General features: G+C 44.2%; 2 long non-coding RNA genes across 2 annotated transcripts in view; one reads left to right on the forward strand and one right to left on the reverse strand.

Moving 5' to 3' along the window:
- Positions 1-26,445, reverse strand: part of LOC137602865 (uncharacterized) — a 145,756-nt gene that overhangs the window by 12,184 nt on the left and 107,127 nt on the right. The gene's annotated exons all lie outside the window — the stretch shown is intronic.
- On the forward strand, positions 17,015-22,955 carry LOC137602341 (uncharacterized). The gene is made up of 3 exons (XR_011037154.1): positions 17,015-17,201; positions 19,248-19,394; positions 22,842-22,955. It is a non-coding gene; the product is annotated as an uncharacterized lncRNA (long non-coding RNA).

Genomic DNA, 26,445 nt, shown 5'->3' on the forward strand with positions numbered 1-26,445 from the left:
CCCCCCCCCCTCTGGCCACTAGAGGTCCCTCTTGCACCGGGGAAAAAGTGAAAAGCCATCAAATGTGTCTTCAATTAGAAGGTTGCAGTCGACACCATCCTCTGGTTTGCAATGTCAGCTGAGCTCGAGATAACCTTCATGCGTTTTCTTTCATCTCGACATACAAAATAACTCCAGTGAGGGACGGCATGGTGAAGCAGGTAATGCATGAATCACAGGCGTGGTGAAGCAGGTAATGCATGAATCACAGGCGTGGTGAAGCAGGTAGTGCATGAATCACAGGCGTGGTGAAGCAGGTAGTGCATGAATCACAGGCGTGGTGAAGCAGGTAACGCATGACTCATGGACATGGTGAAGCAGGTAATGCATGAATCACAGGCGTGGTGAAGCAGGTAGTGCATGAATCACAGGTGTGGTGAAGCAGGTAACGCATGAATCATGGGCGTGGTGAAGCAGGTAACGCATGAATCCTCCACCTGAGGCTAGATTTGAGGTTGCTTCACCATATGTTGCCATGGTTACCCCCATCATGGACATGTAAGATGAGATGCTGAACTCTTTCCCCACAGGTGAAGATTCCACTGCAGCGGGGCGCAGCCATGAAACGCATCACCGGCGTCACGCTTTGACCGCCACCACCTTTAAGGAGTTGTTACGGATCTGATGTCCTGATACTTGATATCCCACCAGAAAATGAAGTTGGGTTGGATTTTATTCGCCACACCGTGGGAAAGTCGCACGACTTTAAAGAGCATCACAGGAGACGAGAACTTTCCCTTTAACACAATTATTTTAACACCTTTTCTACAGCTGGGAAACCAACGACGGAGGAAATGAGATTCATTCAGCTGCTAGACGAATCAAATCAAATCAGGTTTGCTGGTAGAATAAATAATCCGCTGGTTTTGACGCTGGTTTTAGATATAATATGTCTGTTTACTGCGGTTTCCGGGGCGACAAACAGCTGTGATAAAGATTAGTTTGTGATCGGTTAGCAGCAGACAATCAGACGTTTTCACAAATGTCAGGGGAATTCTATGATCGGACTATTTCTGTTAACGTCTCAAAAGTCAGAGGAAAAGTTTGAAAAGTTTCTCCTTCCATATGATCGTCTTTACGTTTTAGGTAAATATTAATACTCCTGATGGGCTGGCTTTTGTTTTCTCCTCTTGTATTTCGAGCTAATTGTTTAGTTGTCATGATCAATAAAGTTAAAAATGTAGTCGACTCTTTATCCTCCACTAAATGTAACCTGATATATTGATATTTACACACCTCAAGTTAACGATAAGTTCATTAACATCCCTGAATAATAATTCAGAATTATGAAAATACAACTTCACTGGATTCTCAGAAGAGACCACAGATTTGAGTTTCTGCACAAATTAATCTATAAACCAAACATTTATAATACACACACACACACACACACACACACACACACACACACACACACACACACACACACACACACACACACACACACACACACACACACACACACACACACACACACAGCTTCTGTGTAGTATTATTGTATGGTTTCCCACCTGTCTACAGCAGTCAGCAGAGTCTTCTTACAATGGATACCTCCTGTGTCTACAATGTTAACACACACACACACACACACACACACACACACACACACACACACACACACACTAGTCTCCTCCCCAGCGGGAGCGGGGGCCTAGACGAGTACGATGACCAGCTCCTCGCCGCAGGAACGCCGCCGGCCTCGCTGCCAGCATTAGGTAAGACAACAAACCGTCCAATCCGGCGTCGGCCAAAGGTTTCCTCACAGGGCGGCGTAATGCGGCCACCAGGTGGCGCTCTCTGTGAGTGACCCACAAAGTAACTTCACTGGTTTTCCAGGGCGTCGTCGTCTGATCACGATTGGTGAATAAATGTTCCAGGAAAATGTCTTTTAATTAAAGGACGTGTCTAATGATTGAAAACAGCTCGAATCTGTGAGCACATTTCAAGTCGACACGCTGAGTCAGCGCTTTGAGGGGAACAGAAATGAAGCAAACAAAAGTTAGTGCTGCTCGACGGTGGAAGGTTTTTACTAACTGTCATTAAATAGTCCCAAAATACGAGCTGATCGACGTATGATTTTATTTCCCTCATGTTGGCGGATGGATACGACATCAGTGAGACCGCATCTCGTTCTTTACCACGTGTTGGCGGATGGATACGACATCAGTGAGACCGCATCTCGTTCTTTACCACGTGTTGGCGGATGGATACGACATCAGTGAGACCGCATCTCGTTCTTTACCACGTGTTGGCGGATGGATACGACACCAGTGAGACCGCATCTCGTTCTTTACCACGTGTTGGCGGATGGATACGACATCAGTGAGACCGCATCTCGTTCTTTACCACGTGTTGGCGGATGGATACGACATCAGTGAGACCGGATCTCGTTCTTTACCACGTGTTGGCGGATGGATACGACATCAGTGAGACCATATCTCGTTCTCGTTGGTGGAGTACAGACGTAGCTCGTGTGTTCTCGTGATTTTTGCGTTTCTTTTCATTCTTTATCATTGTTTACGTAACGTATATACAATTAATTATACAGAGGTAAACTCTGCATGTCTATTGGTTGAGGGTTTTTTTTATAATTTAGGGGGTTGGGGGCTTTTTTACACGACTGGAACGGATTAAAAGGACTTAAGTTATTTTAAACTTTGACTTATGATTAAACTGGAGGTCCTCCTGTCTTGTCTTTGTGCTCAGATGTAATTGGTGAAATGGTTTTAGGGTGTAACCGTTGGTCTCCATCCTTTCAGGGTGACCTAGATTATTTAGAAAAGTTATTCAGCCGCTTTAATAAAAACATGTAACGTAATATTCCGGCGGTTTTGACTCGAAGCTTCTTCACTCCGCTCTGGTTAAGTGTCTTTGGACGAGAACGTCGAGTGAAACCCTCCAACGTAAATGGAAAAGTGGGTGTGAAATCTCCCTACGTCGACGTGTGTGTGTGTGTGTGTGTGTGTGTGTGTGTACGTATGCGTGTTCGCGTCAATCCTTCTCCACTTGCTCCTCCACGCCGCTGCCAAGCAGACGGGGTGACATGAGAATCGAACCATCTGCTTGGCCCCGATCGCCAGGCAAGCCGGTAACTCGCTCCAGCTGTCTGGGAATGGAAAAGACGATCCCGAGATGTTCCAAACGGAGGGCAACCGGGGTACAAAAGGAGGAACGGCGGCGGAGCTCGGCTTGGCGGCGGCGAGCTGGACGGCGACCACTTCAAAGAGACTGCAACATCCTGCGACACCTCTGAATTCAACATTTGACAAAAGTTTAAATCTGACCTTGACTTAGTTTTCTCAAGGTCAAGGTCATCATCTCATTTTCATCCCCTTTGCTGCCTGAGTCATGTGCTTTGTGTTTCAGCCTTCCATCTGCGACGGTTGTGGAGATATTTGGTGGACGAACGGACGGACACACGAACACCGACGATCACGACACATCAACACGTCTCGGGATGTAAATACCAGCCGACTGTCTGTTCTACAGTTAGCGCTCGTTTTTGTCCACCATCATCAAGACTAGTTGTGTTTTGTCCAGTTCGTACAGAGATCATCGGCGTGACAGATCTTCGCCCGTGCCCAGACGACGATCCCCCAGCAGACATGAGAAAATGGAAAAAAAAAAAGAAGACTAAGAAGCTGATTGGTTGAAAAATACACTTGGCCTGAGCTGCTGTCAAAACAGCCAGCTGTGAGTAAACCCTCGATTACGCAGAGAGACAGAAATGTGCATCTGCACTGTCGTCATGGAAACAACAATCTGCACGCTCCGTTATAACCACATGTTTGCTGTTTGTTTAGACGTGGCGCTCAGCAGCCGGCGGCTAACATGCTGTCACTCTCACTTTTAAGGAATTCTTGATGCTTTGTTCAAAAAAAAAAAAAGAAAAAGGCCAAATCCTGCAGAAACATTGAGAAAATTATGGGATGCACGCTCAGAATTTGTTGGTTTGGATGGCGATCCGCCGCCGGTAGACGTCTGAAACTGAACCTGAGCTGCAGGTTCATCCATCAGCTTCCATTTTTCCTGGCGATGGAATGGAACGCTCCTCGGTAACGGGACGAGCGCTGGATTCCCCAACAGTCGCCCGGCGTGTCGCTCCAGACGGCACTTTTTTTTTTGCACCTGATGCATTTCGAGCTCGCCCAAAGCCTGAATTGGGTATCAAATCACCCAAGGAACATACTTGAATACTTTTTTCTGCACAGTGCGGCGTCTGTACATCCATTAACTCGCCTCGGCTCAACAGCACTTCAAGACCGCAAGTCCCCCCGAAGAAAAACAACAGGTCCGGGAGGAAGACTGAATCCCTATTCATCGGAAGGCGATGGGATTTTCTTTGCGGCTTTTTAAAAAAAAAAAAAAAATCCTATACGGTTAAGTTTAAATCTTGATTTTATAAGTGGCTGTTTTCCCTCCAGGTGTTTTCGTTGTCAATTAACCCCGCGTGGATCGGTGTCACGGGGTGTCGGTGGAGTCTGGGACGACGTCTGGCTGGTAAAGCCAGAGCCAGACGTCTAAGATGCAGCAGCGCAAATTAAAACTTTACTTTTAACTGTAAATTTCTGCATCAATCGGAAACCTGTTAAACTGCATCCCAACAACAGTCCATCCTCAGGACGTTTGGAGGTTATTAGTGGGGTTTGACAGGAGGCCAGAGCGCTGAGGACACGCCGCTTTGAACATCGGAGAGGATTGGCGGGTGGCTGCGTTCCCAAAGTAATGATGTGACCTCCAGAAGAGTCCGGTCAGAAGCTGTCTTCAATCTGCTGTGTGGTCACAAATCTACACCATGCTGATTACGGCTACGGAAGCCAAAAATAATCTTTCGATTGCAATTCCTAACAGGTTTTTCTTTTAAATCTGGATGCCTCTCAGGCTCCAGCATCCAAATTTACTGGACCTCATTTTGAGCTCAATGTGAATTCGAAGCAGGTGCGGCACCGGGGTTTCATTCCTGGATGGGTCCGACTTATGTTGGCTGGCCTTTTTAATTCCACAAGTTAATACTTTTTTTTTTTTGCCTTCTTTTGGTGGTTTCCAGCGAGTCTGGCTAAAAGATAAATGAGTGATATCGTGGTCTGGAATTCCACACGTGTGTGCTGTTGATCGTGACCTTTTCCCATGAGAGGAAAACGACGGGGGATTCAGTCGCCCGTCTGTTCGGACTTAAACTATTCATATAAAAGCATCACTAAACTTTACACAATTGATAATAAATTAATCTGCATGGTTTGAATTTTATTCTGATTTTATTTGAAGTGGTTTCCACAGCGATATCACCACCTAATTCATTTTGTTTGTTGACTTTTACATATTTTGGTATTTATTCTTTGACAGTTCATCTTTAACCAAATGGAAAACGCACAAATAAATGTAAAATATTTCATTTATCCTGTTTGTTTTTTCTTTTTGTAGATCAGCACATTAATCAAGATCAAAAGGGATTTCACCTGCACCATTCCGACTCATCACTGCCCTCTAGTGGACAATGCATACTCAATTTGATTTTGTCTTCTTAAAGGCAGCATTTCACTTCTCTTTATTGCTGGATAGGACGTGTGATCATTTCATCTTCCCCAGCATTTTCTCTCCTCTCCATCATGGATGCAGTTTTTTTGGTAAATTTCATTGGATATTTTCAAAAAGAAAAGATTTTTTTTTTTCTTGACATCTCCGACGGATTTTTCATGATGTATCCGTGGAGTTTGACACCAGAAGTCCGGTTTGAATTTCATCAGCTTGAGAGGGAAACTTCATCTTATATTTTAGTAGCTGTGAGCCGTGATTTAGAGGTCTGGTTATGTGATAATACAACATATATATATGGGTCAGGTCATGATATATAGCTTATTGTTCCAAAAGGGTTTCCGTAGAAGGAACACTGTCTGTTTTCGAAGACGAAGTGCAGCAGACGGGACTGAAGGATGTGGGAATACCGTTCAACACCAGGTCCGGTTACAAGACAAGTTCGTGAATGAACAAAGCATGATATAAGACGACATGTTCAAATAAACAGATCCGCGTTCTGCTGCTCTCTGATCGCTAAAACACAATTCTCATCCACGGTAAAGTCAGATCACAGCCGTCGTTTCAAACATCGGATGTTTGATTTGCCTCTTAGGGTAGAAAACATTCCCTTCCAGAAGCTGCAGAAAACAAACACAGCGCCACCTACAGGAACTCTGGATAATGAGAACGCCAGTAGAGGTGATCTATTGGACATGCGCTTCAGTAACAGGGAAAAAGTACATGATGGAAAACAATTACAAATCCAGGCAGTTTGTGCGCTCAGTATCTCAAGATTGATATTTAATACTCACCAACGTTTTTTTGGACTCCTTGACAACGGCACTCACATTTTTCCAACTACTTCATTTCAAAAGTTGCAGAGGAGCGAATTTGAAAAGCAGCGAAATTCAGATTAACAACCTGCTGCTGAATTGTTCAGACAGAAGATGACAGCATTTCTGCTCCGTGGCGTTTTAAAACATTGTTGTTGGGATGAGTTGGACTCGGGATCGACACCGAACGGCTTCACTCCATCATTCACCGATAATCCGTCCTGGGGGAGCAGGACTTGATTTGTAGTTAGACTATCATTAACTCTGATACATGTGTCTGCTAGCTAGTTAGCACACGATGTGCATCATTCATGCTACCTCTATGCTAGGATGGAATGCAAATAGAAATTGAGGGGCTGATGCAAGCAGCTTTGCAACGGACAACTTAATACTAGACAGTTTTCGTTTGGCCAAAGGGGGTTGTTTTTACCTGAATCTTTAGGCTGGTTGGTCGGAGTGTCTGCAGGACGGATCGCCACAAAAACTGTTGGAATGATGGTGCGAGGGCCAGGGGAAGTATTGCTTTGAGTTTTGGTGTGGAGTTGGAGAAGTTTTCCACTTTATTTGACTATGATACTTTGGGCATTTTCCCAGGAAACACTGCAGATGTAGTATTCTTCATCTTTGGCAGAGGGATTTACAGATGGACATTCTAATTATTAATTTAAATGCCCTCAAATATTTATAAGTATTCAATATCCTTTCTTTAGCCAGGAAGATCCTGCTCATGTTCAATCATTTCAAGCAGTCCCTCAGTTGATTTTGTTAGATCTATTCCTAAGAGCATAACCAGGCCTTTGAATAACATGACTAATCCAAGATTCTAAAGATTAGAAATGCGGATCAGAACTTTTTGCAGATGTACACCACTTTAAAAGCACATAACCCACAGTGACTCACGAATAGAAGATCAAATGACAATTTGAAACTTCCCATGTTTCGCTCCAGGTCTGTTTCCTCCTGTGACACAAAAGAAGGGTGTCTTCCACAAAATTCTTAAATGTTTCATTTGTCAAACATTTCTGAGGGAGTGTGTAATTCATAGAATATCCTCCATAGGTGTAATTGTGAAATCGGTTGTATAGAAACATCTCCCTGGACAAGGGAATGACCAGAGCCAGCAGACCATAATGAGAAAAGCAGCGTTACACCTAATCCAACATCTAATTCTGTTTCGTAGAATAATTGCCGTGATGGTGAAAAACTTCCCTTTCTGGGCAGACAGTGTTGAATCGCGTGATAAAAACCCACCGAGGTGTTCATTAAAGAAAGAGAGCGAGAATTCACCCAGGGTGGCCCTTCCTCACTGTTTTTCCATCAGAGACAATGTGTGCAACCATGAGAAAACTTTCCAAATCTTTCACAATTTCTTGGACCAGCGCTGGAGAACAGACAGGTTCCACCACCATTATTGAATAAATTGCAGTCTGGAAGGTTCCAAATGTGAAGATCTCATGCGGTGCAATGCCGTAACGAAAAGGTCAAACAACTCTGTGTCTTTCAGCAGGTTTCATGTAGAAAAAATTCAACAAAATGAGTCTTTTCGGGCTGGACCAGATGACAACTTATGGATTTTTTCCCCCTCCTTGAATGCAAATAACTTCACTTCACTACGAAACTTGATGAATGTTCAAATAAAATTTTGGTTCCTTGGTTTTTGGCAGAGAGACTCTTCAGAACTGTGAGAAAGGGCAACCTGTGGTGAATAAAATCTACTGCCTGAACCAATCAACATAGACACGCCAACACGATGTGGTCTCCTGGTCAATTGCTTGTTGTTCTACCATCGTTTAACGGAAGATGACTGTGCTCTGTTCAGGACACGACTGAAACACTGTACAAAACACTTTTTCAACTACATGCTCAGTGGTGTCTTTTGTAAGAAGCTTACTTCATAACAACTTTTGTTAAGCCAACAACACAATCGTTAATCTCTCATATGAGAACTCGGGATCTGCTTGAGGTTTCTGCCTGTTAAAGGCAGCTTTTCTTCTCCTCTCCATGTTTTTATGGGGATTGTTGGGTCTCTGCAGAACAAAGAGTCAGTCTTGATTGGCTATAAGTTGTTTTATACTAATACGTGATGTGGGCGGTACGAAGCTAGGAGACTCTCAGTGAAGATTCTGGGTTCAAGTTCTTCTTTTCCTTTGGGCTTTTCCCTTCAAAGGTCTCCACAGCCAATCAGTGTCCTCCATCTAACCCTGTCTTCTGCATCCTCTTCTCTCACACCAACTACCTTCATGTCCTCTTTCACTACATCCATAAACCTCCTCTTTGGTCTTCCTCTAGGCCTCCTGCCTGGCAGTTCAAAACTCAGCATCCTTCTACCAATATATTCACTATCTCTCCTCTGGACATGTCCAAACCATCTCAGTCTGGCCTCTCTGACTTTATCTCCAGAACCTCTAACATGTGCTGTCCCTCTGATGTACTCATTCCTGATCCTATCCTTCCTGGTCACTCCCAGAGAGAACCTCAGCATCTTCATCTCTGCTACCTCCAGCTCTGTCTCCTGTCTTTTCCTCAGTGACACTGTCTCTAGACCAAACAACATCGCTGGTCTCACCACAGTTTTGTACACCGTTCCTTTCATTTTAGCTGAAACTCTTCTATCACACATCACACCTGACACTTTCCTCCACCCGTTCCATCCTGCCCGTTCCATCCTGCCAATTTAGTGATTCTAAATTGATGGTAAGCATGAATGTGATCATGGTGGCTCATCTTTCTTTGTGACCCTGTGATGAACCGGTGACTAGATCAGGATGGAGCTTTCCTTTACCATCTGGGACAGACCCCAGCCCACCGTGTTTACATTTTGACTGTTCAAATGATGATAATGGATGAGCAACAGGTCTGGTCCTTGTAGTGGTTTAATCCAGGGAACCTTTTTAGCAGAAACAAGATTAGAAGGACTTTTTTGTTTCACATGTCGTGATTTTCCTCCTCTACTTTCCATTTCGCAGCTTTGATAAGATTTCCGTCAACTTTCCCACTTCACTTTCTGTGCCTTACATCCATTCATCATCAAACCACGATTGTTAACAGTTCATAACAAGACAGTGAACGCTTCATGGAAAAAGAAAAAGGTCGTATGGAAATATAATATTTTCTATTCATCCCATTTCAGGCCGAGGATTTTGAGTAAGGAAATCCACTTCAGTGTCCAAAAAGTCACTTAAAATGAAGCAGAACATTCATTAAATTGGTCATACAGGCTATTAGTTTAGAAATACTACAACTCTCATGTTCTGAGGTTTAGTTAATGCTTGCCAACGTATACCAATTTATCCCAAAATGTCCAGTACCTATTTATATTCTCCCTCCTTGGGAGTAAAGACTGTAAACCAACATAATGGCACAATTTTTTTTTCCGAGGAAATTATTCACTATCCCTCTCTTAAGAATTGTCATCTTTCTTTTGCATTTATTTAGTTAAACTGACCCCTGCGGTTGAGATTCGAGGTTGTGTGATCTTTCCATTTCTATCTGAATTTCCTGCAAAAATACACAGCGATTAGAATTTTCCTGGATTTCCTCTTCAGAGAGGAAAAGTTAAACAGAAAGAAGCTGGAGTCACCACAACATTGACCTAAACGCTAGAACACAAGTCTCTCTGATTGCTCAATGGGACATTTAACAGTTGTGTGGTCTTGTCCAGCGCCGCCTCGCACCTCGCGCCGGCTCTGCGACCGGTGACGTTTGTGTATTCTGGGCCATGACACGGCCAAGACTCCCGCCGGTGTCAAGACCCGTCCAGTCTAAGCAGACAAAACTAGTCCGGCCTCCAGAGAAGCAGCACGACCAAGATCAACAAACAGACCTAAATACACAAGAGGAAGGCAAAATAAGCACAACACGGATGGCATTCACAGCCCGGATCAACCCTGGAGGTAATCCCGGGCTGCCGTCAAGGAAATTGATTGGCTAAGAAAAACAGCGTCCACGGTGGGTGAAGCACTGGGGTGATAGTTTATCCAAGAAGTGACCATAAGCTGACATTATGATAATTAGATCAGCATGTTTTTGATTATTACTGTGAAATGAGACGCCTTTAAGCTCCATGGCGGACAGACAAGGCCAGATCCTTGTCTTTTTCAGACAGGAGACACAGGAACAGGGCAGTCTCCTAGACCCAACATGTTTGGCCATGAAATAACGGACATTTGCTTCAAGCTATAGTTTGACCATCTGAATAGTTTGAGGAATTGAAAATCTTCAGAGTTTCACAGGGTTTGAAATAAAAAGCAAGAACATTTTTAATAATTTTGCGCTGTAATAATGCTTTTAGTTGCGCTAGCTCACTGAACGTGTTCTGTTACTTGGACTCAGAGTCAAATACGTTCATGATGAGTTTGTTATCGGTGTTTCTTTCATTGTCTGGGTGAAGCACAACTTAAAATGTCTTCAATTTAGAAATTTTATGGGAAGAAGGAAAAGTTTAGGTCTCTGTGGTTCAAAAGAGAGAAACTGAGAATAAAAATCCTCCACTTTTTGGTCAAATTTGGACAGAACTTTATTGTTCCTTTCGAATCTCTTGCACCACCATCAGTTGTTGCATCGCTAATCTGATAGGTTCCATTCTCGTTTAGAGGATCAATCCATTCCTGATGGCATTAAATTCCCTTGAGGTAATTATTTGAGGTGAGACATCAGCATCAATGCCTTGAATATTGGATCTGAGGTTTCACAGACCCAAGACGCAACGCTCTCTGTCCACAATCTTTCTCCACTTAAGGGCTACTCTGGGTAAAACAGGAATCATCTCAATCATATTACACAATGACATATCTTTCAGCAGCTGCTGGACATATTTTGAGATGTTTTGATCATGAGGAAAAAGCAGGCTGTGTGTGTTCGCACGTGATTTCAATCACGGGGTACCTTCCTGACATTTCAAGAACCTTCTCATTTATCTTGCGGAGTCCCAATCCGCATGTTGAAAACCAATGCACTCATTGAAACGACACTAAATAATGCCTTCTTTAAATACCTTCCTTTAAATGCCACTTGTGACTCAGAGCTAAAAATAGAGACACTCTACTGTAATTTTGAAGATATATCATCCGGAGAGGGGAAAAAAGATGGCCCGAGGATTGAGACTCGGAAACCCTTCTCGGATGTGCCTTTCGGGTCTGTAAATAGTTTATAGAATGTGGTTTGGGGATCTTTATGGGAGAGCAGGGCCACCTTGGGTAAGCCGTTTAAAAGACAACATGGGAAAAGGGAAGGGCTTTTCTGCATCGTAAAAAAATCCTGCTTTGCGGCTTTGAGGGACGTACAATAGAGCGGCGCTGGAGATGATTACTTCAAACGCAGCCATGAAATTGATCAAAAACCAGCCAAAAAATGAACTCATGATCAAATTTGTGGTATTTATACCGCTGAGTCCATTCCCCTGTTCCTTTCTCTTTGCTATCTACTGTTGCGTCATCGCTGCAGCAACGGCAACCTTTGACCCCTGCAGGAAGAGAGGCATGGTTGAGCTATAGCTATAGTAACTTAGTAGGTCCATTTCAGCGCACTTCAGCCCTAGACAAATAACTCAAGGCCTGGGGACTTTGAAGCTGGTTGCGCCCCAGGTTTCCAAGGTTAACACCACTCCTGCTTTGGGGAGTGATCTATAGTTTCATGCTACGTCGTTTTTTATTGAGCCCCCTGCCCCTGCGGTCACGCCGGGTCATTTCAGCCCGCACATAGCCTTCAGCAGCGATTTTCCCCGGTTGAAAATCTTGCGGTTAATAAAGAAGGAAACTCAAACAGCACTTTGGTCGGAGGATCGACTCGAAGGTCGCGATCTGGATTTTCTTGAAATCTGATTTTGCAGACGAGATGCGTTTCGTAACCGTTGGAGATGCCATCGTCAATCAGCGTCAGTCAGCGGGACTCTTTTTTATGGTGATGATGATGATGATGATGATGATGATTTTGAAGTCGTTTCTGCGTTGCCAATCTGAAAAGCCTCCATATGTTGAATATGATCAGATGTAATTTGGAGAACGTCGACTTTTGGCAGGAAGGTTCCTGAGTGTGGAGATGACTTGTGAAGACATTCTGCCTTTTCCAGGGTCATTCATGATTTTCATTGGCTACTTCAATAAGTACAAATTCCAAAATACAATTCATGGCTGGAAAATATCTTCGTAAACGTGTTAAATGTCATCTTTCTTTTTTTTTTATTTTGAGAGGCTACAATCCTCATAATTGGTTTTAATTCTGAGCCAACAATGACTACTGGAAAAGGTGTCGGTGATTTAAAAGAAATAATTATCAGCATTTTGAGCCAATGAGCAGTCAGCACATCCATACCTTTGACCTGGCAGCTCCAGCTGCTTTCCATTATAATTTAAGATGATCTGATACAGAAAATTTCTCTTTTTTTTTTTTCCCCCGCTTCAAATTTTTCTCATCATTCTTCACAGTTGGAGCCGTTGTTCAGAACTGAATGGCAGCCCAGGTCTCAGATTTAGTTATCATCTCAGAAAGGCTTGGTGTTGACAGACGCTCTTCTCCAGGCCAACGTGGCGAGTCCAGTCTGATCAACACCGATCAGCTGCGTTACAAATCACTGGCTGTTAATCTGCAAGCTGAAAGTTCACGCAGGGTTCTGTAACTGCTTTCTGATCCCCCCCAAAATATCAAAAGACACAGGAGATAAATGAGGGAGAAATATCCAACAGATTTTGAGTTATGCCTCGGATTCCCTCGTCTGAGACTACTCCCTCCCGCCTTCGACTCGCAACCATGGAAATGAAACAATACAAACAAAAAAACATCCCAAAAATTGCAAAAGGAAACTCTTCAGTGCACGAGAGAGGAATAAATAAAGTTTGGTGAAAAAAAAAAAAAACGAAACAAAAAAAACCAAACAGCGTTTGAGATGTTCTCCAGAAAACGAAAACCGACCACCAGAATGAAGCGTGAAAACGATATTTCTACCTCCCCAATCGTCTTCGTTTGTGGCGGGATGACAAGCCGCTAACACAACAACTAAAAAAAAAAACATGTAAAAGTATATCAGGACAAAGTGAAGGCGAGCAAAGAAGAAAAAAGAAAGAGTTGCCTGAAGCGAGCAAGAACCTGGCAGTAAAAACAAAATAACGCCTGAAAGATGCAGGCGGACATTTTTTTTTTTTGCCGCTAATAGTCTTTGTGTGCTGAAATGTGAGCACCAGCGCTAACAGCCCTATCTTAAAGTCATTAGGTGCTACGCAACAGAAAAAATATTTCTTACATCTTAATATCGTGGGAGGAAAGATAACATTCACTTTATATCAAGTAAATCAGGGTGTCATCTGCATATCTGCTACGTTGTTGGAGCAGGAACATCTTTAATGGGCGTGGGAGAGCCGGCGCCTGCTTTTTGGGAAACGTGTGAACTCTGAGTTCTTAATAAACATCTCCAAACCGCTTAAAGGTTCAACAGATATAGAGGAGGAGGCCGTATTAGCGCTCCCCTGCGCTCTATCACCACCAGCGTGAGGACCTGGATTGGATTACCGGACTGGATTGATGATTGCTGATGTATTTTGGCTCCTCTCTTACGATTATAAGAATGGGAGTGAGTTTTTGGTGGGAAGCGAGAGCTGGGAGCTGATTTGATAAACAGCCTCAAAACTCCTTAAGCTTATCAAAAATTAGCGCAGCTGCGGTTTTGAGGACGCGAAGATTTCGGGATTTCGGAGCCGGTCGGTCACTCGATCTTGTGGCGGCGGTTGGAGGGATGAAACGCAGCTGCTTCCTTTACTGATGGAGACGGAGGATGGACATGAGCTGGATTGCGTGAGGTCCTGAGGGAGGGGTGTGTGTGTGTGTGTGTGTGTGTGTGTGTGTGTGTGGAGGGGGGGTTCGACCACAGCTGCAGGGCAACAAGCCATACAGGACCCACATCTCTTCACTTCCTCGCTCGCCTCTACACCCGTTTCCTGTCTGAGCGAAGGATATTATGCGGCTGATAATGACACGTAAAATAATAGCTGCACAGATGATGAAAACACTTGACCTCTGACCTCACTGTGTGTGGGGGGGGATTTACATCCGACCTCGGTGGTGCGGAGAGAGAATCCGTTGCAGGTCTTGTTGTGTGGCCTCAAGGAAAGCGTGTAAGGAGGCTGATTTCTGCAGAAAGAGCTGTGGTCGCCAGAGAATGTCTCCCATATGGGGGTGAAGGGGGGGCGAGGGAGTCATTCCTGGGGGGGCATCTTGCCAGGCTCAACTCAGTTCGGCTAAGTTTGGGAAGAATATTGTGATAAATTGAGCGGACACGATCAGGTTAACCTTTTAATTGTTGGACAGCATTTAAAAAATGCTTACGAGCTACAATTAGCATTTTTTTCTATTTCTGTCTGCCGTCAGATCACACAAACAAGCTATAATGTGCTAATTATTTGCACTTTAAACAGTTTTGAAGCTAAGCTAAGCTAATGGCCTCCATTAAACAACCATCTATCATTTCCCAGCCATCAGACCGAACATAAACTTCCACATCTAGGAACCCTGACACCAAACTTAGCTTAGCGTGTAGCCTGTCCTCCAATCCCCAACAACTAACAATCCATCACCTGACATTTTGAAGTGCAAACCTTTTAGCGAGTCGATTGAATCCCTCCCCCGGCTGACGTCGTCACGGGAACACAAACCAGAACGGAGTCAACAGAATCGGAGAACGGCGCGAAGATGTCGACCTTTTTCCCTGAACAGGAAGTGTTCAGCCGAGCCGGCTGGAAGCGGTTGGTAATGAGAATCAAATGAGGCGTAAAACATTATCATCACCAGTGACACTGTAATGACCTCATTCACACATGGACGCCAGAACGGTTTTTTTGAAAAAGGCCAGTCGGCGTCTCTGGAGGTGTGTGTCTGCACAGTAAACACCACTTCCACCCCAAACAGTCGCTAATGAATGTGTGTGTGTGTGTGTGTGTGTGTGTGTGTGTGTGTGTGGGTCTTTGTATCCATGCCGATGTTTGCAGCTGCGCTTAAAACACTCCAGATATTTAAAAAAAAAGGAGAACTTTGGCTCTCCATCTGGGCGATCTGAGACCCGGCCAAAGGGAGTCGGAGTCGAGACGACGATCGGGATCATCCACCTGGGCGAAGATCCTCTTCCAAACCCGGAGAAATCCGTCTTATTGCTGACAGTCGTCGACATATTTTGGAACGTTGTCACGCCGTGATGAACGGGAAGAGCGGCGAGGTGTAGCGGCGGCCGACGCGGATCGGTGACACAAACACAGTCGTAGGTCGTCGCTGTCGGTTGTCATCGTGAGCGTATTGCTGTAGTCATGCTATCATTTTAGCCCATTGACCTGCTGGAGAAGCTCTTTGTCATTCAGTACGACACAAATGAGCTGAAGTTGTTCCAAAGGCGAGTCAATCTCTACAGATTCTCTACAGAAACACATTTAAAACCTTTAAACTGACTTGTTCAATCACTTTAGCCGATTCAAAGCACCAAACATGACCCTCTGCTGTATCTATGGTGACAGTGTGTTTTGGAAAGTATTATTTTGTCGTATGATAAACTGGACTAACAAAAGGATGGAGGCTGGAGTACAGCTGCTCTGAACTGGGGACACATGGACGGAGCCAAAGGCGTCAGGAGGAGTTAACAAAGACGCTGGATTCTCCTCCTTCCTCCAGCGATGGGGGAGCACAGTTTTTAAATTTTGTCAATAAAAAAGGGGAATTATCTGCAAAAAATAGAGGAAATTGTGGTACAAGCAAAAATTGTATTGAGCAAAAATTATACAAATTAAAGTTCATTAATGCAAAATTGATGTTTTTTGGGGCTTTCTTTTGGCCAAATTTGTCAAAAGGTTTCAGGAACTAATTTTCCAAAAAATTGATTTTTCTGGCAATTATTTCACGGTTCAGGCTTTAAATGGTTAAGTCAAACAGCCCTCATGAGAGATTTAACATTTAATCGGAAATTGAAATTCAGGGAAAATGATGTAAAATCTATTTGGAGGAAGAAAATCTCTGGATTAGAAGGTAAGACTCATCATATATACCTGTATATATATATATGTAAGATGAGTTTTCTGAATCCCTTTTTAAAAGGCAACCCCCCTCTTCCAAAATATATGCAGGACTGGGCATTATTCTGCAATAACACACTAAAAAACCCCTGTTCCTTTGCAGGTTGCAGGAACAAACGTCTGACGTGTTGGTAATAACGCGGCCGTCCGCTGACGGACGGATCGCTGGCGGAGCGTCTGTTTGCTTTGGACGGCGGCTCCGAGCGTCTCTCCAGCGTTCATTCTTCACCACGTCCCGTCTGCTCGTCTCCGTGTGATCGTTCAGCTCTCCTTTTCTCTCTCCGCCGTGACATTTTAATCCACGGTCACGGTTCTGGTAGGAACAACAACACTAGGCCGGGTTTAAGCGCCCAAACCCGACAAAAGCAGCTGCGAGGAGATTGATCTCAGCCAGACAAAGTGTGAAGGTGAGTTTTAGAGCTGAAATAGAGCTAAGATCCTTTGCTATTTTAAAATTTAATAATCTTTATGTCCACTCTGAAAGCTAAACTATTGCTTTTGGAAGCGAGGTCAACATAAAACGAAGTCCTCATCCTGGTTTTACCTGCAGGTGAACCTGATTTTAGCGCCAACAAGGAAAAGGATGTTTTATGGGATGGACATTGAGAGCAGATCTTTCATGAATACGACACATCTGGGAGGAGACGCGTCTCTAAGGCCGGCTGGATTGCTGCAAACCCTTTGTGGCCGCAATCATGAGGAGCCGGAGCAACAAGCCATCAGATACGACTCCGGAATCCCAGAGATCAGCTCTTTTGTCAATCGGCCAAAGACGGTAATAAATAAGAAAAGTGACAGGCCGTTATATAACATCAGGTTTTAGGTTAAAATGGGATAAATGTTCATCTATGAAAAGAAAAGATGCAACAGCGCTGGTTTCTGGTTGTTGTAAAAGTGACGCCAAGACCTGAAAATATTTAAAATCATGAAAGTCACTGAGGTTAATGCGTCCATGGGGAGATATAACAAACAATACTGTCTTAACATTAAATTTATTATCATCTCATCCCACCAATCATCTAATTATCCAGCCCAAAATGTGGTCAAGTCAGGAGAACACCAGCAGGACTGGTGGGTGTGAACCCAACCACCAAACCTTTATATCCAAACCAACGCTTAATTCCTTTCCTGTTGTTGGATGATCAATAAACAACGGGAAACACCAGAGCGGCTTCATGTCATCAAGAAGCAGCAAGAGAATTGAAGTTTCACAAGAAAACAGCCGGAGATCAATCATGTTGATCAACATGATGGTCATAGAGATGAATCAGAGATTAACCAGACTCTTAATTCATGTTTCCATCAGTTGATGAGACGTAACTTCAGACAGAAGGAATAAAGAACCAGATAGAACACGTCACCAAAGCTCTCGAGGTACAGAAGGTCAATCGTAGAAAAAGCAGGAGAACCTCCAGATAAGAGCTGTTTGACGTACGAGTTATTTGAGATACAAGCCATCAATACGTCCACATTTTTGTTCAACGTTCAAGCGACAATTTGAGATCGAGTTGTGCTTCAGGACACCACCACTAGTGGGCGGATGGATACAACATCAGTGAGACTATCTCGTTCTTTACCATGTGTTGGCAGATGGATACAACATCAGTGAGACCGGATCTCGTTCTTTACCACGTGTTGGCGGATGGATACAACATCAGTGAGACCGGATCTCGTTCTTTACCACATGTTGGCGGATGGATAAAACATCAGCTGAGACTGTATCTCGTTCTTTACCACGTGTTGGTGGATGAATACAACATCAACTGAGACTGTATCTCGTTCTTTACCACGTGTTCATTCTTTATCATTGTTTACGTACCTTATAAATTAGTACTTACACACAGGTAAAGTCCTGCGTGTCTATTGGTTGATAAAACTATATTTTTATCATAATTTGGGGCCTTTTTTTCAACAGGCTGGAGCAGATTGAAATGAATTTAAAACCAAAGCTATCTAAAATCATCGTCTTCGTGTTGATGTGTGTTGGCGAATTTTTCTCGGTGTGAAATCCCCTTCAGAGTTTTCCCACATTTCTCCACTTGGTTTCCATCCTCCAACCCAGGATCCAGCGATGGATCATCACTCATCCAAAAATGGTGTGTGCAAAAGAAACAGTAGTAAAAATAAGCTCATGAGTATTAGACATCTCGTCTCCACATGAGGCCACGGGATATGCTGTCTTTGGAAAAAAAAAAAAAAAAGAATTAAAAAAAAGCAGGTTTTCGGCACTTCTTCGAGCCAAACGCTCTTTTTTATCTGTCGGCCAGAGACAATCACACTCCTGGCCAAATTCAGCAGGGCGTGCTCTGGCATTTATTCACAGCGGCGTCCGCGGCCAGGACGTATCGCTGAGGAGACGCTAATTCAAAGGGCCTGGTCTCCGGTCGCTCCACCGCCACGACTCACCTCAGAGTGAAAACACGACGGAACGAAGGCGTGATTGGAGACCGGTCGGCGTGAACGACCTTATAAACGTCACACGCAGGCGCTAATTTCACAGCCGCGTTGGGGGGACAATGTTCAGCTTTTTAATCTGATACTGATGCTAATAAAAGAAGTTCATCTCCATGCCAATGAAGAAAAGATGAAATCCTGGATCAAATTATATATTTGTACATCTTGTTTTTAGACTTTTTAAAACAAAATACGGGTTTGGACATACAGTAATCCCTCGTTACTCGCAGTTAATGCTATTTATCTTATTATTTAGGGTAATTTAAACGTTTATGAACCCCCCCATACTGATATTAACCCACCTTCTATCTGTATTACCTTTTCCCACACTCTGATAGACTGTTTAAAGCGCTTCTGTGTCTTCCAGATGCCGTCAGCCAATAGAATGCGCGCACAGTATCACATGACTACCTGCTGGTTCAGCGGTGCCTTCCCTGGACTACAAACTGTGTATTCACCATTACGACTGAGGTGTGAAACAAGTCACAGAGGACAAAAAAAATGAGGCTGAGAGGTGAGAAAATAAATTCTCAGATCCAGATTGACGCGGCTTTGCAGCTGTGTGTGGACTCGCCTCGGCTAGCGCTGCAAAAACACGAGTCTGGAGCGACACCAGACGCCGTGTTTTTGCAGCGTTGGCAGGTTTTGCTTCCAAAAAGGAAACTTTGCCATTACAAGACAAGTGGGCAATGAAAACTCAATTAGGTCCCACACCTTTGTTGCTGCGCAGCGGCGAAGTGAAACAGTCCAGCCCTCCACCAGAGTTCTTTCTTTCGCTCTTTCTTCTTCAGGAACCCGGATCTGGTTACCGTTTGGAGGGAAAGCTCCGTACCCCACATCCAATCATTCCAAACACATCAACACGTAGCTTAAATTATACATTTCATCCTGCGGTTTTACGAGAGTTTGGGTTTTGTGTGGTCTGGTGTGAAATATGTCTTGTTCCTGAAAGATGATAACAGATAAATAAAACCGCTGGAAGGTCCAGCTCTGCAAACGGACCCTCCATGATCGATGTCTCTTTCGTAAAAAACCCGTACGCAACTTTTCTAGCAATGGAGTGTCCCTTCAGATGAATGTAAAATTAACGTAAAATAACTCTGAATTTATGACTTATTTAAGTTACAAAAATTACAGTTGCATAGAAAAAAAATCAGGTTATTAAACCCACAGAACTCCATCAATCAAGGATCAGACTATCAATCAATAAAGAAAAATAACATCAGACACAAGTTAGGACATTAAATTTGTTCAAAATGGGCTTACTTGTTGCATTGTGGGAAATGTAGTTTTTGGTCAAAGCATACTTTTGACCCATTTATTGTCGACACTCTGACCTTTTGTTCTCTCGCGGGCCACAATAAAGGATGTGGAGGGCCACATTTGGCCCCCGGGCCTCGAGTTTGACACATGTGACCTAGAAGGATCGGGGGGTGATGCAATCATCTTTACTGGATCCAGCAGGTGGATGCTGGGGGAACTGGGAGGGGTTAACAGAGTTAGCATCAATGCTAACAGGTGGCAAAAAAATGACGCTCTTAACTGTAGGAGTGATGCTGGTGACGTTTGGGGGGGGGGTTGGAACCCAACACATGTGCGTTCCAACACGTGTGTGCAGCAGAGGCCCCGGCCGGCTGGCGGCCTTCGCTCCAGATGTAACAGCTTTAAACGCCGCTCTGATTCATTCGCATGTCAGCGTGTCCTTTTGTTCTCCGGGACATCTTATTCATCCTGGTGTCAGCGAGCGGAGGAGGCGTCTGATGAGGTCATGGCGTCTTTAATTCCTCGGCCCAGCTGCGTGTTTTTTGTGTGTTTTTTTTGTGTGTTTTTTTACGAGCTGAGAGCACAAACGCTGACGTCAGCGCGGCGTTTCTGATCAGGTGAGGCGTAAACGGTCGGAACGCGGAAGAAAACAAAAGAAAAAGATCCTCCGAGCTTCAAAGAAGGGGATGAAATTTTTAAAAAATGAGTAAAGCAAAGTTTCCAACGTGTAATGAAATAAAAAAAGTGGACAACTATTTTAAGCAGGTTTACTGATGCTGCACACTGTATTAAAGCGTCTTAACACACTCCATGCTGTCCCGCCGACCCCCTCCCAGCTCTGCTGCTCTCTGCAAGCAATTAGCAATAATTTATTCCTTGACTTGATGCGAGCCATATTGATATTTCCTCCCGCTCCCCCTCTGGATGAATGCATGGAGGAAAAAACACGGGCTTAAAAGGTCATAAACATGAAGAGGATCTGGTGGGGAGATAATTACGACAGTTTCCGTGAGTCATTCACAGCAAAGCACGCCGTTAACGTCCGTGAACTCTGCAGCAGGATGACAACACGGAGGAAACAGAGGCTTTAATGAATCACATGCAGCCCCCCCACCCCCACCCCGGCTGCTCTTATCTCCGGAGTCGCATCCGGTTGGGGGGCTACGGCTAACGTTAAGGGACAATCCGAGCCTGTGGGGTAGAGTTCTGGTGAAGCAACGTCTCCGTCTGGAGTCGATGGGCTTCAGTCCATCAATACTGTTACCGATAAGTCGGCGCTAACGATAAAGACACAAAACGAGATGAATGTGACGTTAAAAAGTTTCGTTTAAAAAACGTGGAATTAAAAAAACACACACACAAAAAAAAAAGTTCAATGTGGATCCGATCAGAAGTGATCAATTCCTACTTTGAAGAAAAATCTCGTGCAAACATCCCGTCGATGCTACCTTTATCTTCATCATCCCATCGTCGTTACCCTGCTTCAGGTTTACTTCACTTCCCTCTACTTTTACTCTCATTCTTTGTTTGGACTCTTGAGTGCTTTCAAATTTAGAAACAATAAACCAATAAAAAATTACAATTTGCATCTCACTGTAAAAGGCCACAGAGATTTAGAGGCAGTAAAAACAGACGGATCATAAAAAAAATTATATTAATCCAAAACGTGCTCGAACACGAACACGACAGCCCCAGACGACTCCAATGATCGCCGTACGTTAACCCTTGAAACGCGTGTTGTGAAGTCATTTACAAGACGACACTCATGCGTCCCCCACTCCCACCCCCCCAAAGGGATCCTCCTCTTCCTTCCAGTTCTGACGGCCCAGTTCGGCGCCTGCTAATGCAATCAGCGCCACGGAGCTCGGACATAAAAAACAAGAGGAGGAGAAGAGTTATAGGGTCGGGATGAAGGGTTTTCCCTTTGAGCCGGTTCCGTTTTCATTCGATTTATTGCCCTCAGCTCGTTCTCGACCGGGGGGGGGGAGGGGCTCTCGGTTTCAGCCCCACGCCGGAGAGTTCAGGTGATTCCGCAGCATCTGAACACGTGTTCTGTTCTGTCCAGTCCGTTCCACTCCGCAGAACGGAGAGCTAAGACGACTGTGTGTTGGTGAAGAAGGACTAACAGCATAATAACAGGACTCAAAATTTGATTAAACTGCAATATAAAAGGAATTTCCCTACTCGTAACACGCTAATTTACGCTGCTAATCTTTAGCAAACCACCATGGCAGCGCCGAGTTCAAAGTGGAGGGGGCTCTTGGTGCGCCGTTAGCTGGAGTGGAACGTTCACCCAATCAGGAGTGAGAGCTGTGGTTCACAGAAGGACGAAGGTACCAATACAAATGCGTCATCTGCATACAGCGTGAATCCCTCATCTTACTCCACTGGAATCATTTTTCTAGAGTTAAAGGACACTTGAGGCTCTTGAAGATCTAGATTGTGGTGTGTCAGAGATCGAAAAGCCTGGATTCCCCCTCAGGAAACAAAACACGAAGTCAACGTGGAAACGTATGCAAATGGTTGGGTTTTTGAAATAGTGTGAAAAGAATGAGTCACCTCACAATGTTCCAAAATTTGAGAAGCATCGGTTCTGGATTTGTGAGTCCTCCATCCTCGCTGGAGCTGGCGGCGATGATTTCTAGAAAGGACGGTCTGGTTCCAATCGTAATGAGAACATTTATTTTGTTCACCATAGAGTCCTGGAGGCTGGTAGGCGTCTGAACCGGGACAACATGCACGGACGATTAACTCAAGACCTCCAGGCCCACCTGATCTGTTGATCCGGGTTCCCATGGAATCACAGGTGTGCTCCAGAACACTGTGACATCACGGCGTGGTGTGTTCACAGGTGTGACAGGGGAAATCAGGCCGAACGTTTCAATCAGGACGTTGAAACGTTGAGCTTCCTGCAGAAATACCCGGTGTGTGGGAATTTAGTCATAAACACCCTCAGTACCACCTGCGAAAAATGAAATTTTGCGATATACCGCCAAACCATCTTATTATTTACGGTGATTCAAATGTTGATGAACCCTCTCCATACTGGTATTAAACCACTGTTTAAAGCACTTTTGTATTAAAGAAAAGTTGCAGGAGGAACAGTGAGTCTTTAACGCACACACGGCCAATAGCATGTGCATATGGTATCACATGACTACCTACTAAAAATCTGTGATGTAGTGAAGCCGCACATCTCGAAGCACGAATAATAGAGCGACTACATTTACATCTCCAATAAAAACACTTGTTGTTTGATTATTTTCATGCAATAAAGCTCCAGATAATAACTTTTAGGTTAAAAAAAATTGTTTAAAGAAAATACCTGATTGGTGTAGGATAAAAAAAAATCAAGTCCAAGTAAAAGTCATCTTTATTGTCAAGTGTACCATAGATGCACGACATACAGCACAGATGAAATTGCAGCCCTCTCTGACCCCCGGTAAACAGGCAGTACTACACAGGCAGTACAACAGGCAGTACAACACAGGCAGTACAACAGGTAGTACAACACAGGCAAGACAACACAGGCAGGAAACACATTGACTCCAGCATCAATGACATCCTGACTGTCTGCTCTGATTGGCGTGTTGTGTCCTCCGCTGGAACGCCGTTATTGTCGTGCCGTGACTCGGATAAACCGAACAAACATTCGCCACTAAAATTTATAGCATGTTCTGTTGACGGTCATAAAGATCTGAAACTCTGATTCCCCCATCCGTCAGTAACACGATCGCAGAAACAAAAGGATCAATTCAAAGTTGGAGCGCGGAGGAGATTCCTGATCGTCTGTGTCACTTGTCGGTTTCAGGCCTCGTTGCGTCTGAAAAAGTGAAGTCAGCTCATTTTGGAGCCGTAAAACTTCTCCTCTCGTCTCTCTTTCCTCACTTCAGCGTAATAATGTAATATGTTTTAGTGGCTGGGTCTGCTTCACCTCACACAACTGTTCAGAAAACCTTTTCGCTCGTCTGGCTTCCATCACCCGGCGCTCCGTCACTCTTCCTCTAATCATCCTCACGCCGAGTCGCACCATCGCCGCTCTTGGATCGTGTCGCCCGGTCTGCAGACGCGTTGGACTTGGGGAGTTCGCCGTCGGGGTTTTTTACGGTGCTGACATTTCCCCCCATCGTGCCGAGCCTCAGCGGGGGTGGTGCCACACGCTAATTCTGACACATACTCGCCTGATTGATGTCCCGTTGCCAAAGTTCAGGTAGTAAAAACCAACCTTTAATATTTCAAAGTAAAAGCTTTTGACGTTTTTACTTTTCGCCAAAACTCTTGGCCTCATTGCAATAAAACAAAAAAGTGATTCAACGTTCAGATCTGCGACTTTATGAAAGCTTTTAAACTTGGTGTTTTGAACACTTGAGAGAGACGGGAATGAAGATTAAATTTTATGATTCCATCTTTTTGCAATAAACAGAGACGGAGCTGGCAAACCAACCTTTAACACTCCTCATGCTGGTCTCACAGAGTCACGACTGTCAGGGAGAAACCTATACAGAATTCATCTACGTCAAACATTTTGCTCCCGTTCTCCAAAATGATTTTTTATTTAAATATCTGCCTTTGCATCGACGGCAGCAAACGACCGCGATCTACGAGATTTATGATGGCGTTTGGTGTTTGATGTTGACGCCGTCGGTTAAAGAAAACAGACATTTCTGTTTGATTCTCTCACCCGTAAACAGTTCCTTCATCCACCTTCTGCATCACGCCGATAACACCTACGTCAGCAGGAGCGCTGAAATACGTCTCTAAAATAGCACTTTTTTAATTTTAAATTCACTTGTTTTTACTCATATTAACAGATATATTAACAGTCATCAAAAGTTCAACTTACAAAGTGATTAAAAAGACAAGAAGACTGTCGTTCACACGATGGAAGATGAACCACGACGGACTCCAAAGTGTTTCCAAAATAAATAGATTGTGTTTTGGAAATGGACGCTTGAATCAGAATTTTCTGGTTGATGTCTGACATTTAACTTTGTAATGAGGAGTTTAATGAGCCACACACACAACGCCTTTCTGCCTTCATCAACGTCAGGGAACTCCAGGTGTCAATGAGGGCATCAGATGAGTCGGTGACAAAGGTAGGGACGTCATTTCATCTCCCCGCTGATGTTCCTGCACCAGTATTAGCTGCTGGAATCCAAACGCACCAGTAACACCAACAAGATGTCCAACTTTTGCTTTTTTCCCAGTGTATTTTACGGGAATTTGTGCCGCTGTGGTCGGAGAAACGATGTTTTGATAACTCATGTACAGCATCCATCTACACTTGTCTAATTTGTGGTTGACGGTGCCACTTCTGGACCCCTCCCCTGGGGCATTAAGGAGTTGAAGAAATGGACTTGTCTCAAGAGGAAATTGAGATATTTGTATTCCTTTCATTGTTGAGATGCTTCATTGTCCTCAGCAACACGTATTCACGGTTTGAAGAGGAAACAACAACCAGATGCTGTGACCTCATGGAATCACAGTTTGCTCTGCCAACCGCAGTGCTGACATCTACACATACGTTCATATATGGACTCGCCAGACATGTGTTCACCCCCTTCTTTTTTAAAGTTATCTTTGTGTAGAAAGAAGAGACGACATGCGGTTGTCAGAACGGGATGAAGTCACAGATGAGTGGTGCGCCGCCACTCGTTTAACGCAACATCTCACCGAGTAAAGCCGCCTTTAAAAAGACGCACCGCTTGAATCGACTCCAGGTTTTTGTCAGTCTGGTTCCTCAAGAAAGGCAAAGCTGCACCGAGTGGAGCGTCATCCAGAAAATAAACATGAAAAAGCTCTAAAAACGTGAAGATACGCACATCGTGGCTGTCTTCAGACATCGCCCTTCAGTCTAGGAGACTCTTCGGTCCCATCAGACACTGTCCTCCACCCGTTCCAGCCTGTTTGGACACGTTTCTTCACCTCCAGCTTCACTCTTCCTTCTCCACTCCTTTTGTTTTTGAACAGATATTCTATTTTACTTCGGCCAAACCTTTCCTCGGCATGAAACCATATTGTTGCTCGCAAATACTCACTTCTGTCCTGAGTCTTGCCTCTACCACTTGTTCCCACAACTTCATTGTGTGACTCATCAAGTGTATACCTCCATAGGTCCCACAAACATGGGCACAAACACACTCTTCCTCCACTCCTCGGACATCTTCTCACCTGCCAGATTCTTGTTGAACAACCTGGTCAAAACCTCCACATCCACCTCTTCTAGATGCCTCCATACCTCCACAAGACTGTCATCCAGACCAATTACCTTCCTGTTCTTCATCCTCTAACTTCACTCTTAC

Source organism: Antennarius striatus, chromosome 10, assembly GCF_040054535.1.
Source record: "Antennarius striatus isolate MH-2024 chromosome 10, ASM4005453v1, whole genome shotgun sequence".
In the NCBI taxonomy this organism is placed as follows: Eukaryota; Metazoa; Chordata; class Actinopteri; order Lophiiformes; family Antennariidae; genus Antennarius; species Antennarius striatus.